We start from the raw sequence: 21,034 nt of genomic DNA, 5'->3' as shown, positions 1-21,034 counted from the left end.
TTCTATAAAAAAGTCATGAATGTAATACAGTATTCACATAATATTTCAGATTCCTGCTGCACTGCTTTAAAGAGTACAAACCTTACAAAAAGATCTCAACAAGCACAGAATCAAAAGCTCACAAAAATGAATATCTCCTAAGCATAAAACTGTACCTTTTGCAATACCAAAGACAGAATCCTTTTTACTACATGCAACCTGATCAAAGAGAATGTCTGAAACAGTGCTGATGTTAAAATAATTTCATTATGCAAATCAATTTTAAATCTAATCATGAATTAATACACGGCCTATAAGTGTATAATTTGGGTAGAGAAACAGTCTAATCAATTTTAGAGACATCTTTTTAATGTGATTCAAATTTTCAGAAAAAGCTAAAAGACATTTCTAAGGTAATAGCTTTTCAAATGCACTTTTTGTCAAAGACATGATTTTACATCTTTGAGGATGCTTTCATGGCACCAGAGGGGTAAGAACTCCACATGTACAAGATTTAAAAGATTAGATGTTTAGGAATTAGCAACTGTACTCCCATTAAAGAGAATCAAGATTGGTTTGTCATGTCTTATGCAACTATTTGGACAAATGGCAGGAACCTAATAAAAATGTGTTGATTAAATTTGACAGTATCCTTCACATAGGTGAAATAATTTTTACCCAGTTTGCTTCCATAAACAATTTTTAGGAGCCTTATGTCAAATTACTTATGCATTAAGGCACTTACTATACTGAATAAAAGCCACACTGGATGAGAAGGTACTAAAGATCCTATGCCCTTCCTCAAACAGCTCAGCTGTGCATGACCCTGTGCTCTGCACTTCCTGGAAGCCAGGGGAGACACAGTGGGACACATTCATTCTCATTATTTGAGAAAGGGAAACTCTTTCTGATATACTTAATTCTCAAATTAATGAGCCTTATGAGTTATCATACAGAGGTCACCAAACAACGTATGGATAAGGCCCACAATTTGTTTTGAAGAGCTCCAGATGCGTCTGTTTTTTTTGGACATCTCTTGAAAAAAGCCAAGGACATAATATTGAAAGGTAATTCTATAGAGATACTTCTGCTATCAGGTAGGTAAATGAAAGATTTGTTTTTCTTTTCCATGGGAGAGGGATGTCTTTACATTTGAGATAAAGATAGAGCTAGACAGAAGTCCTGCAGCAGAGCTGCAGGCACACAGGTGTTTGGTGCTATTAACGAGCAATCCACTTGCAGAACGGCATGGATTTAAACCGACTGGCAACCCAAGCTGGGCACGGAAGACAGTGTCTTTTATGTTTCATATCCTTGCTTGCTTTACTGAACTCATTTATTTTAATAACCAATCAAAGCTCTCATAATAGAAATCGAGGCTGAAATGTCTGACAGCTGGCTAAGGATCCATTACTCTGCATTTGTTGAGTGGAGGAGTGTACCATGCCAAGAATGCTGTCTCTACTACGTGGCATTCAGTACTCAATGAGGAAATTTAGCATTCAGGGTCACTGGGTGTGTAAGGTGATGGCTAGCATTTTTTACTTAGTTTAGCCTCAATGATATAGAAAAATGATCATAAAATAAAGTGTTCATGCAGATTAATTTCTCATTTGAATCTCTATATGTGTGTATGTATATATGGATATGTATATACATGCATACACACACACAGATATATATACACATTTTACTGAATGAACTAATTGTTTAAGCACTATGTGCCAACTTGTAAAGTGTCCCTAGAACTCTGTTTAAGAGACTGTATTGCCAATAATCTCAGCTGCTTTCAGCACCTAAACACCCACACAGTTATCTTGCAATTGGGAGAGCTGTAGGATGTAGAATTATCACTATGCATTTGTTCTGTCTTCTTTCTTCTGATCTAGGGTTTTATGTCACTGGCCATTGTTTATAAAGCCTCCATTAACTCAACTTTACTCTTCCTTCTACACTAAAAATATAATACACAAGTAACTAACATGTTTTTAGACTATCATCTGGAAACAAAAAGGCATTTAACACACTGACTGCCACACTAGAAAAATGTGTTTTTTTCCCTTGGGGCCACGGTGTTTTATTACAAAAATAGAATAAAAACGTTTAAAACAAAATGATCCTTTCTAATTTAGTGGAAAAGTAGTTATTTTTTATTGTTTTCTATGTGTGACTATATGCATCTTGAAAAATAGTTCTCCCAGCTCCCAAGGTGAAAAGACGTGTGAGTTACATATGCTTCACAAGGCCCCGGGCTCAAAACTAGCATGAGTTAAATACAACTCAACATGGCAGTTAATGTGTTAAAAAAAACAAAACAAAAAAAACAATGAACTGCATATGATGGCAAAAGAATATCATGCTGACTTTTGCATAGTCCACAAAATCCAGAACAGATTATTCAAAGAACTCTCTGGATGCTGACAAGCTTATAAAAGCAATCCTAATAAAAAAATTTCTGCATTCTGCATATATAACAAAGTTACAATGTGTCACTTGCTCTATAAATTGTCACTATTACCACTTGGAGCAGAACAAAATGTACATCTATAAAGATATATATATGCATAATTTCATATTCTCAGAGGAAACTGAAAAATTATATACATTAAATAGTGTTTTAATTGCCACATGAAGAACTACATTAAATGGTTCATGATATGGTTCATGATCCCACAAGGGTAAAGTTGAGCATAAATGCTGTCTGGTAAAATGGGGGGAAAAATGGCCTTTGTAGGCACTCGGGCCTGGGTGTGAATTCTGACTCTGTCCTCCATCTACCACCTCTGGCTATTACTTCATTGTTCTGAGACTCAGTTTCTCTCTTAGTGAAAGAAAGTTATTAAATATCCATTTAGCAGAGAGACGTTTCGTGAATTAAAGGACGATGAATGGTGAGTCCCTACTCGCTGCCATTTTTGTCAAATTATTAAATCAATTAGGAAGCTAAATGTAGAGATTTATTGTTCCTGTATGGATTATCATACTGGCCAATATCATCAAGGTCATGCAATAGCTGACAAGATTTAAGACTGAAATTCAATATACATTATTTTCGGCTCTCAAATTCTATAATTATCTGAGCATATATGGGAGAGCAGGATGTAAGATTCCTCTGAAGACTAATTTTAAGAAAACTACTCTAGAATATATGTGGGAACAATATGTAGGCCTCACTAGAGCATTTCCATTTGTCAGCTTCCCCATAAATCTATATTCTTTGCCTGTACCTATAGCAGTCGTTCTTAAAGCATCTGTTTTAAAAAGCAGTAGGCTGTGTGCTTTCACAGGGATCATTGTTTCATCGCTTCAAGTACGTGTTATATTTTCTTCCCACCCTACTTTGAAGGCCCAGTGAAATATTTCTCATTCACAAAACCTTTCCATACCTACTCCAGCCCATGAGGTAGTGTCTAGCCTGAACGAAGCTTGTTTGTGGACACAGGCTGTCCTTTCTTGCTCAGCGCTGGCTTGGGCAGAGAAGTTCTAGTCCATGCTTAGCTTGGAGATGGGTTGAAGGTCTCTACATGATTATAGACCTCACACACTTGGAGGCATTGGCACTTTAAAAAATATCTATTTTTTTCATCTTTTCTACCAACAGAATTATCATTTCCATTTTTATTAAATACTTAAGTGAATAATCTTTTAACAATCTCTTAACACTCTTTTAAGTTACCCACATGGAGATGGTGAGAACTCCATTCTCAGCAACTGGAGGTCTGTCCAATAATGACCTAGTGCATTTGTGTGTGGTTCAACACACACTATGTTGGGCCTAAAGTCGGCTGCAATCACACAATCTTCCCAAGCTCTTCCAGCTGGTAGACGGAAAGGGAACTCTGCTTTGCTTCACCCTCTGCCCCTCCAGAGCCACCCTCCAGCCTGCTCCACCTTGCACTGCACCCCAGGAAGCTGGGCTATAAAGACCACTTGCATGGTTCCTCTCTACTGGCTTCCAGTTTGGCTTGGCCAATAGCAGGTGCTCGCAGACTACGAGGTGGAAAGACAGTGAGGCTGGACATTTATTCCCCTGACTCCCTTCCTGTCAGGTTGTCATCATGTCCCACAGCTCCTGCCAGCTGGCCCACTCCATAGCTACCAACTCCTGGATTTTGGTAACCGTTTTCTCCTCTGGTCCTTTAGGCCTGTGATAGAACATGGTGGAAATGGCTCCTCTCTGTTGCTAACTCTGGAGCCTGGCATTGTTCCTGAATCTAGCCCACACCACACTAAACAGCCCTTTTTTACTAACTCTCTCAAATAACACCAGTTTCATTATGCCATCTGGTTCCTGCCAGGACCCCAACCAAGCCTTGAATCCGGGTCTTGAAACACCAGGAAACGAGCCACTCTGGACCAAAGCGTCATGGCTCGTGGTTATGGCAGAGCTAGTGCAGGAACAGCTGCAGGGAATAAACAGGAGCCTCTTTACCAGTGAAGTGTGGGTTATAGGAAACTAGCAGTTGGACTTATGCTACAGACCAGTCAGGGTAAACAGGGAGACTTTAGTAAGAAAATGAGAATGTTCATGAGCACTGTACCGGAAGATAAATCTGGCTGAAGAATATTTTATAATCTTGTGCAAATATCACGACCCACCAGAATTTAGCTTTTTCTGCTTCTATCACCTCTGAAGCATCTCATTAAATAAGCAGAGAGAGATGGGCAAGATTCTTGAACTTCAATAAAAGAGCTGAGAAATATGAATACCTATCGTCATGGACAAAGTACTGAACCCCACTAAGGCTATAGTATATTCTGGGTTGTACCTTCTTATTACATTATAGTACCTATAAATATCTGCACAGGCATGAAAGTTTATTTGAATATAATACACTCATTGAAAATGGGAATCCTCTCATGATCCAGTGTGCCCCATAAAAAAAAAGAAAAAAAGAAAATGGGAATCCTAGCACTATTAAGGTAATAGTGCTCGCTCTGCCCCATAATGTCCCTCTTAAGATCTTGTATTTCAAGAAACAACACTAGATTCTTACTTAGCAATGGGCTTCTCATCTAAATTAAGAACTTATTCCTGAGCTGCTGTCTGGTTATTCTTCCAGTGACCTCTCACCTTCCATAATCCCAGACCTTTCCACTGGGACAATGTTCTCAGGAGCCTCATGTGCCCAGGGAAACCGTTTCTTTTACTTCACTTCCCAAACTTACTCATACCCACCTTTCTTAATTTTCTTTCCTCCTCCTCTTCTTATTCTACTCCCTGCCACCCTCATTCAAGGACACCTCAACGGAAAAAAAAAGTTTAAAAAAAAAAAAAGTTCAGCTTGAAATGCACATTGAGATCTCATCCATATTCTGTACCAATTTCCAGACCATAAAACTCCTTATTGGCAGAGAAAGACATGTGTTCTTTGATAAAGCTTAAAATCGCCCCTTTTACCTTGTGTTGAAAGTAAAGCACACCTTGAATGTGCTTTTAAAAATAGTGGCATGCAACAACAAGAGTCAAAGGCCAAAAAAAAAAAAAGACTCTTCTCTCTTTTATTCCTTTTTTATTAATGAATGTAAAGCTTCTTCTCACTAAACGTGCATAAGAGACAAGCCTGGCTGAGGGGCTCGGTGAGGGTGGCATCTGGACGGGGAGAGGCCCGAGGCAGCACCGATGACCCTCAGGTTGTTCAGGGTGGGCCGGGCGCGGCGCGCACTGTAGCGGATGCTCATGCCCACCGATGGCAAAGACAGCTTCCACATCTCACAACCTGGGCAACCGTCTTCCACTACTGGCAATGATCCCTCCAGCAGGGAGCACTGTGCCTGCACTTCAGGGCTCCTCACCCTCCCAGGCAACCTCCCCCAACTCCCTCCCAGCTGCCCATCAGGGTCTGTGCAGGAGAGGGACTCAGGAAGGAGTCCTCGAATAAGGCTGACTCCATTCTTTCCTTCAGCTTGCAAAGCCTACCCCTGCCTCTGAGGCAGACCGATTTCCCTTCACCCTTGAGTGTCTGGGTTGGGGCAGGGGGCAATTATCCCAACTCCAGCGCTGGGAGGCCTCAAATTAGCACATTCACTGTACTACATGATTCATCTTCAAAGAACTTTCCCATCCGAAACTAATTAATCCTCCCCACATCCCTGTGAGGTAAGTGCAGTGTGATCATCTCCAGGGTATAAGGAGGAAATTGGGGATGAGGAGGTTACAGGCTGTGCCAAAGGTAATTAAGGCTGTCTGCGAGGGAATGAAGTCATAACACAGCCATCCCAGATTCGGTTTCTCCACCTTCCACCATGCTCTGACCGCCTGAGCACTCTCTGGGCTTTGGCGAAGGTGCAGACACAGCCTAGCAAACATGAGCATTTCAAAAAAAAACAAAGTGTTAGGATTTGCAATGGCCCTTTAAGGTGTCTTTCCTATAATAACTTGGTGTTAGAAGTCACTTCTCTTGGATCATTTCTGGTAAAGACGTGTTGCTGGGTAGATTTCGTGCTGTGTCCTGGGAAGAAGGCTGAGAATAATACATACTCATCCACCTTCCTAGGAAGCACGCGATGAGGTCCAGTCTCCCATCTTCAGAGGCACAAGCTGGCGCACAGGCAGCCTTTGGGGTTCGGGGTTACTGCCCGTCCAGACCCGTGAACTGCCCAGAGCAGAAGGAAGGATCCAAACCATCCAAAGTACAGCCCTCTTTGACACGCCTGACCTGGGTCCCATGCTCTGCAGCACACTTGGTGTCTCTGAGCACTCGCAGAGTGCGGCATATGGCAAACATTTCCGTCTCCTCTACCGTAAAGCTTCCTGACTTTGCTGAAAAACCACTCCAGCTATTTCCAAGGGAGGAGCACGCTTCAACCTCCAAAACGTTGTCCTCTTTCCTTTGCTGGGCCCTCTTCCTCCTCCCACCTGCCCCGAGTTTCAGGCTCTTATGTTATTACTATTTACTTTCCTGTAGCATGTTCTACAGGACGTTATTACTAGTACTTTCCTGAGGGATCGCATTCGCTGTCAGGCATTCAACTCCCATTCCTACTCTGTCAAGTCCTAGATCACCAGGCCTCTCCCTGACCTGAGGAGGCTGTGTTGCAAATGATAATTTTCTGCCATTCTTATATAGTGTGAGTTAGAGTAGATAATTTGCTATTTCATTTGAGGAATGACTAGCCTTAATATACATTAAAACAATCCTTTAATGTGCCAATAATTAAAAGAGTGTAGTACTAGCGTATGAGTAGACAGACAACAAGAACAGAACGGAGAGCCCAGAAATAGACTCTAATACATATGGGAAATTTTTTATACAATAAAAGTGGCTTCTCAAACCAGCAAAGTAAGGATAGACTTTAAGAAGTTGCGTTGGGACAACTGAGTAGCCAGGAAAAAATAAGGTTGGATACATACCTTATACTGTATATACAAAAAACAAAATCATAATAAAACCAGAAGAGAACATTTGAACGCAGCATGGTGGTAGTCCATTTTAAGAAATTATTGGTACGATAATGGTATAGAGTACACATTTTTAAAAGCCCTCTCATGTTATTGATATATATAGGTATACTTATGAAGAAAATAATATGCTGTCTGGAGTTTGTTTTTAATATTCTCAAAGTGGGTAGGAGAATAAAAAAAAAAACAAGATTGGTAAAATATTCCTAATTGTTGAAGCTGGATAACAGGTACCGGAGGTCTATTATACTATTTTCTCTAATTTGAGTATGTTTAAAGTTGTCCATGATAAAATGGGGTTTTTTTGAGTGCCAGAAGAAAGTATGAGTGACTTCTTGGAAGTAGAGGAAGGCTTTTCTAACTATGATTCAAAACCCAGAAGTATAAAATTAAAGTTCGATAAATTCAACTACATTAAACAATAACTTCTATATGACAAAATATATCATAAGCAAAGTTAAAAAACAAATAACAACCTGGGGAAAATATTTTCAACTCTCATCACAGGCAAAACAATAGATAATCTTACTAATATGCAAACAGCTACTAGAAACCAATAAGAAAATTATCAGAAATCCAATAGAAAAACTGGCAAAAGAGCATGAACAGATATTTCATAGGAAAATAAATAAAATGACCTTAAACATCATGAGAAAAGTTGAGCATATTCTCAACAGGAGAAATGGAAATTAGAGTTATACTTTAAAACTTCTAGATTTTGGCCAATCTAATAGACGAAAATGTTTTCTAACACTGTCTTTTGAGGGGATCACAGAAAAATCGGGCATTTTTGTATATTGCTGGTGGGAATACAACCCTTGAGGACCAATTTGGCAATGTCATTAAAATTACAAATGCATTTACCCTTGACCCCCAAAACTCCTACTTCTGGGAAATTTTTTCTACAGGTAGATGTGCTTACATTCACACTGATATGTTGCCATGATTTTCACTGCAGCACCGTCTGTAACAGCAATGGCTGGAGACAACCCAAGTACCCATTAAAAGAAATACTCACACACACATACAAATATCATATGTCACCTTTTGTGTTAGAGAGGGAAGAGAATAAAAAACTCTATATGTATTTACTCATATGTGCACAAATATACTAAGAATATAAAGGAAACTAATAAAAGTGATGGTCTGCAGGTCAAGGGGACAGAGATGAGAAAGAGACTTCTCAGAGTATAACTCGTGAATGTAATGACTTATTCAAAAATTAAATCAAAACAATTCAATTGGCTCTATAGTTTATGGATATGCACCTAACATATAGTTAAAGCTCAATAGTTCTCTCTAATGGACTGGTGGCTTGGAAAATCCTAATAGAAGATGGTACAAAATGGTACTTTCGTTTGGCTTTGAAATGACTCATTTGGGGGTGGGTGTCCCTGACAATTCACCATCCTAAGGACATTTTGCAAATTCCACTGGTAAAGAACCCTGAGATCCCAGTAAAAATACAGTCCCAGGTGTCTAACGTAAGAGCAAACTAAGAATGAAGGTATGGAAGATAAACAGCCAGGAAGCACTGCCTTCCTTCGGAACAGGTTTAGCATTGGAGTGCATAGTATTGCGATTTGTTGGCTATTAGCACTTCTCTCTTATGCTCCAGGCCAATGGATGCTAATTTTTTCATCCCCAAGGTCCATTTCTGTCTTGTCCTCAATCCAAACTTCAGATTCCACATTTAGAAGCATTTACTAAACTGTATGTAGAAGATAATAATGTTACCCATTTTTAAGATTAAAAACACGCAATAGCCATGAAAAGTGATTCACATGCAACTAGATTATTAACATGATACATAATTTTAGAGAAATACAAAAACATGTTTATACACTCATTAGCCCATATTGTTTTATCACTCCTAAATGAACAATTTTGTTTATGCTCTATGAAATAATAGAAATAGCAGCTCAACATCTCCCATGACTACATTTGATGTTCTGAGATTTCAGATTTTAGGCTACTGAGTAGGTAAGAGGAGGAGGCCTGAGAAACCTCACTTCTTAGCCCTGGCATGAAGTCATCTTAGGTGAGAGGGGATATAACCCCCACCCATAGGAAGGGATGCAATGGTTCCTTGTGCACATATATCAACGGGGAAAATTCCTGTTCTTTAGCTCAGTGAATAAGTGAAATATTTTGCCATACCAGGGCTATTTCTCCCAGCATTTCAGTTTCCTTACATATAGAATCAGGCCTTAAAAGTTGGTACATAACATTGGGCAAGTTATTGACCCTCAGTTTCCTCATTGTAAAAATGATATAATAATATAATAATAAACAATGCCCTCCAGTGAGTGTTCATGTGTCTCAAGCACTTAGAATAAAGCCTGGAAGATAGGAAGAACTCAATAAATATTAGTCACCCACATGTAACATCTTAGGGGTGAGTATGTTTAAAACTCTCTCTCTGGAGCCAGTCTGCCAGGGCTACCTCCTGAGAAGTTACAGAATACAGCTTCTGTCACCATTTTCCTTAGACTAATTACCTTTGGTACAAATGGAAATTATTGACTTTCATAACTTTACTAGTGTTGAGTGATTTACATAATCCTGTAGCTAGGAGGTCCCAGAACCGCATTCCTTTCTTTGGCAAATTTGTACATCTTCCTCCAAAGGCAATATTTGTTCATCGCATCTTGTCTGAGTAATGACTTTGGGCTGGGGTTAGGTGGAGAACGGCAATCCCTTTCCCCACCCTTCAAGGGCTTGGGACACCAGAACAGAGAGAGACATTGTACATGGAGAAAGCCAAAACCAACCAGCCCTGGGCTTGATGAGAGAGCTTAGAAGACACCCAGGGTAGGGCCTATTTACAAATGAAAAAACAGGGACTCCAGTTAGACTCCAAAACCTGACACCTCTGAGTCTCTGTTTTCCATCACAAGGGAGGATATTAAACTCATGATCTAGAAGTGAATGAGGGAAAACATCGTTTAAAATCAGTAGTTAAAACGTGTTTGTCTCTCTGCTATAGTGACTCTTCTTCATACTATCCAAACAGTAGAGCAAGGAACAGGAAGTAGAACAGGAAGTGGGAATGCTATACCCAGGAAGAAACAATCTAGAATATTACAAACTTGCAAGTTCCTCAAGTTACTTGATTTTAGGGAGGTCAGTGGCTGATACCTATAATCCTAGTACTTTGGGAGGCCAAGGCAGGAGGATCACTTGAGGCCAGGAATCCAAGACCAGGTCATCTGATCTTAAGGAAGAAAATGGAACCAAATTCTGTGTCACTTATAGGAAATGAAAAGACTAACATTTTCCTGGCTATGTGTTTGAAAAACTCACTTTTGCCACACTTGAAATCTTCAGCCATTCTTTCTTTCCTTATGCTTTCCACATTTAAAATGCAAATTTTAATTACTAATTTAATAATTTCATAAAATAATCGAATTTATACCCTCTAAGTGAAATAAAAACATTCAGTTACCCAGCCAATACTTACAGGGCATCTACTATCTACCAGTGCTCATTATGTTCATTAGTATAGCCTGTTCCTGCCCTCAGGGAATCCTACTTTCTGATATTTTGCTGATGATTTCCTCTATGTGTCATCATGCAGAATAAATTCCTTTTTAAGCTCACATTTATTGAGGGCTCATAGGTGTCAGGCATCTAATATCATTAATTCACTTAATTCTTGTAATACCCTTGCAAGGTAGGCATTATTATTATCCCCACCTTACAGATGAGGAATTTGAAGTTTAAAGAGGGGATGAGTACCTTGCCCAAGGTTACAAAATCAGTGAATCACAGACCTGAATTTAAATTCAGGTCCAATTGCAAATTCATCCATCTTAATCCTTACTCTAATATACTGCCTTTGAAACTTCTTTGCTATGGTGGGTATATTTAGTTTATAATAGTCTCTTCTGCGTTTTCTTTGTTTGGTTTATTGTGATTCTCATCTTCTGCACAAAGCCTTTCTAGCATCTAGAAAATGATAATTTTACAACAATCGCATCAAGTCGTGGGACCATGGCAGAGAAGGCTAAGAAATGACAGCCATTTGTCCATAAATATTTAAATATATGCAATACACTTCATTTAGTGCATTATTCAAATCCCAGGCTTATACAAAAAAGTTTCCGGAACTTACCAGATGCTTCCTTTTGTGACCTCAATGATTCTCAACCAAACAGGACTCAAAGGCACCCCCCAGAGACATTGCAGGTTCAGTTCCAAACCATCCCAATACAGGGAGTCACACGACATGCCTTCCTCACTAAACTTAATCATGTCTAGCTTTTGATTTAACGTGACAGATGTGAGACTCTGCCTTTCACTTGAACCCTTAGAGGCCATTGTTGGCTTATTAAGTGGCTTAATTTCAAAACTGCTGTGTCTCGGAGAAGAGGGAGGCCCAAGGAGAGCAAGAGAGAGAGATGGGGGAATCATCAATTGCTGAATCAGTGAGAACACCCACAACATTTTGTCAATCAAGTTTGCTGTCTTACACAGGTGCGGTTCATGGTGCCCCAAAACAATTACCGTAGTAACATCAAAGATTACTGATTGCAAATCACTATAACACATATAATGATAATGAAGAAGTTTGAAATGTTGTGGGAATTACCAAAATGTGACAGAGACATGAAGTGAGCCTATGCTGTGGGAAAAATCGTTCCGAGAGACTTGCTCAACCCTTGCCACGAAATCTTCCATTTGTAAAACACGCAGTATCTGCAAAGTGCAATAAAACCAAGTGTGCCTGTATTTTCCAAATCAGCCTCCTGACACCTACCCCTGGTCCCTGATGTCATCTGCCTCCCTTTCTGCCAACCCCAAACTGACTAGGGAGGGGAACTCATTGGAATTCTCTCTCCCTAATTGCTTCCTTTCCATTTTCTCCAAACCTTGCATTTCCCCCTAAAACCACCTAAGCCCAAACCAGAGTTCAGTGAACTGAGTGTGATTACACAATTATAAACCAGCTCGGGGAGTAGCTCTAATTACTCTAATCAAGGATGCGTTCCCAGATTGCAGGAGGCCTGACCGGCCTAGAACGTTCCTTCCTCTCCATGAGCGGTGTGTCAGCAGATGGCAAACACTGCTGCTGTTTCACCAGGTTAATGTGAGATTGTTCTGATTTGGGGCTTTAGACCCTCATTATTCTCCTCAGTGACTTCTTTAATGGGTCCACTGGAAAAAAACTTGCTTTCAATCACAGAATGTCCCAGAAGCCCATGTAACCGTTGGGCATGGTGCCGGATCCTGCAATGGGAAGAAGAAAATAATGGGAAAAAGAAAATGTGTGCAGGAGATGTCTGTCTCCCTCTCTCCCTACATATATGCCAGCTCCCTGATGGCAGGGCTAGGCTTTCACGCCTAGCAATGGGCCCGGCACAGAGCAGAGACCCAGCTGCTTGTGGAATATTGTGGAATGCAGAAAGGTGGTAGGAAAGCAAATAAGCAATGCTCCTTATTTCCTTTTGAGGAGCACTTTATAAGATGATGAATAGATTAGAAAAAATGCTTGCACAAGGGATGTGCATATCACATACTACACTTAAACTCTGAGAAGACAAGGACTTACACGTGTTCTAAGCCACATGGCCAGTGCTCAGTATATATTTGGTACATATTTAACAGCGATGCTTATCTGGTCTCTCACCTTAGTGCCAAACAGTTAGAGGTGGTGAATCTGCATTAGAAAGAGAGAGAAAGAGGTAGAAGTTGAAGTGCAGAAGGAAAGTACCAAGCTGACATTGAATCCTGAGCTTCCATCAGGAAAGCAACAGCTGCAGCAATGACCAACATCCTAACAAGACCCATTTGGTTATAAAATCCTTCAAGGAAAATTCCAGAACCTCAGAAATGTAATACCTTAATAAGGCCTACTAGGTGGCTGTATATAAAAATATGACTGTGCCTTCTCAGGTTTTTACTTAACTTTCTATACCTTTTGGCAATGGTAGGAAAGTGGAAAGCTGTTCCAAGAGTTCCTTTATGAGGCTGAGTTTGCTGGGCCCTGCAGAAGGACGGATCTAAGAAAACGTGGCCGAGTTCTGCAGCTGCTCTGCAGCCCCATCCTGATGAGTGTGTTCCACATAGTTGGCTTCCTTTCATGCAGGCAGTAAGGTTTTGCACTGGATTAGGAATGTCATGTTTTGGCATCATCAACCCAAATTTATCTTTGGAGTTTTCTTAGTAGAGAAAGTATTAATCAAATAAACTGTTAAAATTGAAAATACATATACATACATATATATGTATACATACACACATATATAGGTACATATATGTATCTTTCTATTTTATCCATTTAATAAACATTCTTGAGCACCTACTGTGCACTATATAAGGAACTAGAAATAAAAACTTAAGTAAGACATGGTCCATGCCCTAAAGTGATTTGAATATAGTGATGAAGTTAGTCTAGGTACAAATGGCAAACATGTGGCAGTTGCCACAGGGACGGTGAATTATGGAGCATTACTAACTCTGCTACATTCATTCTTCTAAAATGCTAGCAATTCTTGTAGCTTGTGGTAGGTAGGGAAGCATATTATTTATGCTGAAACCATGCAGAGATGTTCCCAGAAATAAGCACATCTGCAAAAAACAAATCTACATACATTATAGATTGGCCAAGTAGAAGAAATGTCTCAGGAAAAGGGGAAGGTAAAGGGAGGGAGGGTGGGGAGGGGAGGGGAAGAGAGGGGAGGAAAGGAGCCAGCACACTAGCTGAGGCTCTGTCTACTTGGAACTGGGCAATCTCATACTTTGATGATTTTTAGCAATCTCCATAGCTCTCATGTCCCCATTCTTGGTTCAGAAATTTCACCCTTCCACCAAAGTTCGATTCCTCCAGAAGCATAAGGTATAGTAGATATGCCAAGCTTGGAAGGCAAAAAAAATTAAACTTTACTGATGGCCAGCTTACCCTTTGCAAATTAAATCTCCAGTGTAGTAAGTAGCACCCAGAAGGCCTCTGTTTCCCTAACAGTTTATACCAATATGCTCACCTTATTTTCCTGAAGGGATTCTAGTTATCTTTTAAAAATGATATATTTCCCTACGATCCAAAATGAAATAATTTTCACTTACACGAAGAAGTATTTGCCATCCACTTACTAAAGTGCTAGGAGCATTCACTCTGATAATGGACATAACTTAATACAGGAACCTTTGAATGCAAAGTCACGTGGGCTGTGAAAATACATAGCCTCTTGAAGCCATCAAAGGGCTATTTTGCTATTTCTGAAGCAGCAGACTCCTCAGTGAATAACAGCATCGTTCTGACAGCCTGGCAGCATTCTTACTGGCAGGGACTCTCTCCTGGTTGGTGGTGAGCACCCTGCGAGTTTTAGAAAGGTTACGCTGACCCAAGGGACTGACAGCTAGATTCATTCTAACTGGTCCTAGAACTGAGTTCCACTTGAATTAATTTTCAGGAGAGTACCTCACCCAAACGACTTATTTACGCTGCTTGTTAAGGTCCTCTATGTCCATTTTCAACCCTTAGAATATCGATCTTGCTTTGGGAGGACTGAGGATTGCCAGAATTTCAAGTAGTCTCCCGATGAATAAATGACCTCTGCTGCCAGCACACCACAAATAGCAAGGTGCTTGGAGGACATCAGAGACCAAATTTCTATTAAACAAATCTATATCAAGTACCTACTATGTGCCCAACACTACTGATAACCACTGTGGAGTTTTACAATATTAAAACAACCTTTGACCAAAATAACTGGTGGCACACGAAATGACTAGAGTAAGCAAAAGGCAGAGCGTAACTAAGAATTAAAATGAGTGCTATAGACTACAATAAGTGATAGTGATAATACCTCATGCTAATGCCTTATTATTAAGAACAAAAACTGAAATACACAGAGTGCTTAAAATTAAAGTGCATTTACATACAACACCTCTTTTGATTCCTACAACCACATGGTGAAGTAGGTAAGAGAGAAGATAGTGCATTATTAACCCCATTATATAGACAAGAAAACTGTGACCAAAGAGGTCAAGGGGCTTAGCCAAGGGCATTTCGCAGATAAGCAGCAGAATTCCAGGAAGGTGGCCCTAGCGTCTCTCCCGGTTCTGTAATCTCACGGCCACACCCTGCTGCCTCTCACTAAGTACCACGGGAGGGAGAAGAGGGTGAGCTGTAAAGGATGTTGGTAAGGGACAACCATGACGTAGGGTGTCTATGGGGAGAAGCATATAGTGAGATGGGCAAAGAGTACGACCACAGGCTTGGGGCCAGAGAACAGGGTGAGAATGACACAGTGAAATGGAGGTGTATTGGAAGGAGCTGGAAAATAGGGTTTGATAGGAAAATTAAAGCATCCATGGAGTATTCAGAAAGTCAGGAGTTTGAGTTTTGGTCATTCAAGCACTGAGACTCTTTTGCAAAGGAGACTTCCAGGATCAACACAGAGTTTAAGAAAGTTGATACGGTGTTCGTGCAGCAGAGGGGTCCGAGGGGTAGAAGGTGGGGTGCAAAGAGTCTGGGTTTCTGGAATCTGGGGACAGGGGGCAACTGAGGGCCTGATAGAGTTCTGAGATGTCAAGGGAGCTCGGCAGAATTCATCACCCTGATTCGTTTGCTCCTCTGCTGTCACTGAACAGCAGCAAGCGCTAAAAGACTCTAGTTACAAGAGCAAGGCACAGAAAAGACAAGGACGATTGGTGTTTACAAACTTAACATGGATGAAGTCATTTTAAGTTGCTTCGCTTAAAACTTGTAAGATAACGCTGTCTCCAGGACTCAGGATTAACAAAGGTAAAATTACCTGCATTTTCAGGCCTTCATTTAATGCAACTTCCTGCACAGTCAGCCAGTCTGTCATTAAACTGGAATGGAGGTGGCCCCACCAGCCAGCACGGAGTTCCAACAGATGAAGGGGACTGGAGTGTAGTGGGAGGTACTCTGGGTCCCTCATCCCCCATTTAAATGAGAACAGATCACATTTTAGGATATTTCACAAAATTCCATTTGGGTAAAGGGTTCCATAGCTTAAAACATCTGAAAAACCAGTGATCTAGTCCAAGCCCAGCCACAGACAAGACGAGGAAGTAGGATCAGAGAGAGGTGCAGGGCCTGGTCCAAGGTCACAGAGCAGGTAAGGCTAGTCGAGGGGCCTTTTCAGGTGCATTAAATTGGCCAACTGAGGACTCAGAAAACAAAAATCATTTCATGTACTTTGAAGCCGTGGGGCCAGGATTCTTTCCAGGTCCTTTGAGTGCCTGTGGCACAGCCAGCCCCCAGACGCCCTAACCAGGCCCAGACTGAGGATGGGGACAGGGCTCCTGGGGACACCACGCCAGGCTGGGCCTCGCAGCAGCGGGAGACCTGCAGACCCAGAGCCTGCTGCCTACAAATAAAACTCAGGGAGCTTCTAATAAGAAAAGAGTCTAGTTAACACCTGCTCTGACTCAAATCATATTTCAATGCTTGCTTATTTCTTTTTGCCTTTCTTTACCCTTTTGGAGGCTAAGGCCAAAACAAAACAAAAACCACCACCACCACCACCACCAAAAACCACCTTAAGAAAAGGGCTGCATGTGGCCTGGGGAAGGTAAAGAAATGCTGCAGGTTTGGAATTCTCACTGCTACCAAAGAATTATGGCCCAGAAGCAGGGAATCATTAAATCCGGCTGGTTTCACTTGTATAACAGCGTATAACATTGTACTGGCTACCGAGCTGCCCGCTGAATCAGGAAGTTTAGGGAGGAAAAAAAAAAAAAAACCCGCAGAGCCCCTAGTAAATCTGTCTTTTTGTATTCCAATCATAAAAAGCATTCCCCGCACTTTCTCACACAGGCCTACCGTCACCTTAACTGTGTTTATCGAGACAGACAGAGTGTCTTCGCTGAAGCTAGAGCATTTCTCTTCTTTGACAGCAAACACTGATTAAATCTTCCTGGAGAAAAGTTAGGCAAACCAAAACCCACCTTCTTGCCAGTTACAAAGGGACGGCCTTTCCTATTCCCAGCATTTCTTTTCCTTATCTTATTGGTCAGGAAAAATAAATAAATAAAAGTGATTGAATGTTGGAGAAAATTTCCACTGAATTTATAGCTTTTTATGTTTTCACTTAGCTTGAAAGATTTCCTGCCGGTTTTATGAATTATCTCGTCTAACTAAAAGATTTCCTAAACCACAGATGCTTCTTATTGTCAATTTAGAAAAACCGGGGAGAATACAGATGACACACAAAGCAATGGTGCCAGTTAAGCTTTGCCCCGGGCAGGACAGCACGTCATTGTTTTAGGATACAGAATGCCGAAGGGATCATGACTTTGCTTTCAATGATATTAGTGGCAAGAGATTGTAAATTATGAATTAGCAGCTCTCTGAGAACCGATTAATTCCTGGATATCCTGAATGCCTGGTTTAAAAACTAACAAATCAAAATGACCTTTTGGGCACTCACCAACACTGCTAACAGAAATAGATCCCAGTTAGAAATCTAGGGGGGAAATCACGTTTGTGGCACATGTGCTGATCCGAGCAACAGAGCCTGTCTTTTTAGTCATTCCTGTTAGGAATATAAAATCTCCTTAAAATAAGTCGCACAGCTCTCTGCATTTCGTGAGCAATTCGCCAACACGAAAGCTCCAGATTTTGTAATAGTTACCGGCACTGCCGGCTAACCGCTGAGAGTGACTGAGGCGGGCAGACTTGGTTTGAGAGTTAAAATATCCTGTGCTGTCTCTGAAAGTTATCTGCATAATTGCAAAGCTTTCTAATTCACATCGAAGATCCATCATTATCCCAGGAGAAATTGAGGCTCTCTGATCCCCAGCCATCTGATAACTCCACGCACAAACCTCCCTTCGGATTCTTCCGGAAGGACCGGTGCTTTAGCATCGCCCTGGGAAGCGGGGGCAGGCCCCCAGCATGCACTTCTGCCTCTGGCCTGCCACTGGTCAGTGACTGAGTTCCCAGCATGCACTTCTGCCTCTGGCCTGCCCCTGGTCAGTGACTGAGTTCCCAGCATGCACTTCTGCCTCTGGCCTGCCACTGGTCAGTGACTCTGAACTCAGTGTGTACAGATGGAACTGCCTTTCCTGGCTCCCAAACTTGGGAATCTACCAACTGGCCAAGGAAGGAACAATGAATAATAATCTCTTGACCATTGCAGTAGCCAGATAAGAATGAAAACTGATAGATGCACACTTTTATTTTTTGAGATGAATTTAAAAAAAAAAAATGTAATCTCCATCCTCCCAAGCTTGAAAGGGCTGCTTTTCATTCCATCGCGTGCTTTGTGCAGATCGGCCTGTCCTCTGACAGATTTACTGACAAGACCTACTGGTTAGAGTAAGTACAGGGATGCATCATTTGGTGAGAAAGAGAAGAATATATACCACTGACAGGTTTCCAGGAGCTCATAAAACAGTCGTTAGGCTTAGAAGACCATGTCTACATGTATTAGTATCGGGAAGAAAGCATTAAAGGCATTTCTCAAGTTTAAAGGAAAACAAAATTTCAAAAGCAAGGTGAGTTAGCTGCCAGTGTCCATCTGGAAGTGGACAGAGACTCCGAGTGCTTTAACTCCAACAAGCTCTGCTCTGGGAACTGGGGCTACACCACGTGGCCCCTTGTCTCATGGGGGCGAGGGGGAGAAAGTGGGAGAAAACGGCCTTTTAGTTAATTTTGCACTGACCTGTAGATGACAACAATGACATGATGTTGTCTTTATAGTATTTTCAATTTTCAGAGAATGAAAATGAAATATCAAAGCTCTGGCATTATTGGATGGCAACAGAAGAAAGGATGAACCACTGTCTATATCCTGCATTCCACCTAAAGAGACTGTGCTGGAAGCCTAATCACTTCTCAGACTGAATATCCCTAATGGAACACAAGTTATTCTTAAGGCTTAGTGTATCCTGGATTTAATGGGAGTCAGGGATTCCTTGTTCAGATCCAAAACTTAGGAACTGCTAGGAATTGTTGAACCTACGCAAATTGCTTGCCTTCTTGGAGTTTCCATTTCCTCACCTATAAGTCAGGACAGTAACATGTACATTTCAGGGCTGCGGTGAGGAGTAAATTATAAGAAACAGTGAGAATTAAATTAAATGAATTAACTATAAAGTATGTTTCACAATGCTTGGCATATAATAAGTGCTCAATAAATGTCAACTCCCTTTCAATTTTTTTTTTCTTTCAATTGTAGAAAAGCAACTCTTACAGGAAGGCAAAAGTGCTAGGTTGTACAAGCAGATAACGCAGGTTGAGCTTTCTTGTTACTCAGGTGGCACACTGAGACGAACCACCATCAGTCCCATAAACCAGCTCTGCTGAAGCTGCTCATTGCAGGGAATGGATATTGAAGTGCCCGGCAGGGATGAGATTTGCTAGCAGAGCATTAGCCATCTATTCCAGTCCCTGGCAGATCCCATGGCAAAGCATCCTGCCACTGCCTCCCAAAACGTGGCCCTTCTAAGCCCAAAATCAATGCATGAGTTGTTTCATTGCCCCTGGTCATTTGCATCCATTTTCTTGACAAAAAAAAAAAAAGCAATGCTAGTGGCTCCCAAAGAAACAAGGTGAAGAGGAGTAAGAGACAGGAGGAAACAGCCAAATGGAAGAAGAGCTAAGGTAACCGAATATAATAAACATCTCTCTTGACTGCCGGGACCCTAAAAGCAGAATCCTAGCCAGCTTTGTGAGTTCCCACCTTAGCCAGCTGGCTACATATTTGATGGGAACAGAGATCCAACAATGGAAAAATAAAAGCATTTCCTCACCAAATGAGGAGTAGTCAGAAAGGCATTTGAAGAAAAATGGCATCAGGGTGTTCCAGGTTGATTCTCTCCATGTGATGCTAATCGAATTGACTCGGCTCACGCGCTTGGGGGCTGTTTCTCCAACTACCAATGCTGCCAACTCCACCTGCAATCTGAAAAACCCGGCTGCACATTCGGTTCCTCAGCTCTCCACAAGTAACGACTGAAACAACGGTTTTCATGCTCTACAAAATGCAAACACAGCTGAATTGATCCACTTCAAATCTCCACAAGCAATTCCACTGAGGATGAAAGCAGGTAAGACATTTCAAAGCAAAGACGGCGGATGGCTGGGGGTGCAGGGATGGTGGGTGTGTATATGGGGGAAGGTCTCTTTTCATTAGAGTTAGCCCTGGTTTAAAGCATAGGTGCTACTCTCTAATTTTAAAATCTGGCAGGTATGCATTCTACATGGCTGCATGCGATGTCTTTTAGAGTCCAATCCACTACCTTCTCTGGACTCCTTGGGCTGCTATCATGCCAGGAAGCAGGTGGCTCCCAGACAGAGCCTATCAACTGCCTGCAGTCACGTGTTTCACCTGAATGCCCCACAAAAGTCAAAAGTCAGACACAGTTTGGAAGTCTATGCCAAATGGTTGAGGAAAGGGCAAGAAAGTCAGTAGATTACACGATTACGTGACCAAGTGCGAGCCAGGGGTCTGGGGTGACGAGGTCACGTGGGCAGGCAGAAGGGCCTGCATAGGCCTGACCTGGAATCCAGGCTCCTCCAGGCAGTTTGTCCAACAGACACTTTGTTCCTTTCTTTGAATGCCCTTCCACGCTTTCTAAAACTAATGATTGATTGCTTATTCTGTAAAGCCCAGCTCAAATTTTATTTCCCTTGTCCCTGAGCTCACAGGCAGTTGTCTGCTCTCTTGGCTA

General features: G+C 41.4%; 1 protein-coding gene across 2 annotated transcripts in view; it reads right to left on the bottom strand.

The window, feature by feature from the left end:
• LYPD6B (LY6/PLAUR domain containing 6B) overlaps window positions 1–21,034 on the bottom strand; it is a 178,158-nt gene that overhangs the window by 16,120 nt on the left and 141,004 nt on the right. The window lies entirely within an intron of this gene.

The sequence above is a fragment of the Microcebus murinus genome, chromosome 8 (genome assembly GCF_040939455.1).
Source record: "Microcebus murinus isolate Inina chromosome 8, M.murinus_Inina_mat1.0, whole genome shotgun sequence".
Lineage (NCBI taxonomy): Eukaryota > Metazoa > Chordata > Mammalia > Primates > Cheirogaleidae > Microcebus > Microcebus murinus.
The sequence above is the reverse complement of the archived record's forward strand: the minus strand, read 5'-3'. Positions and strand labels throughout refer to the sequence as shown.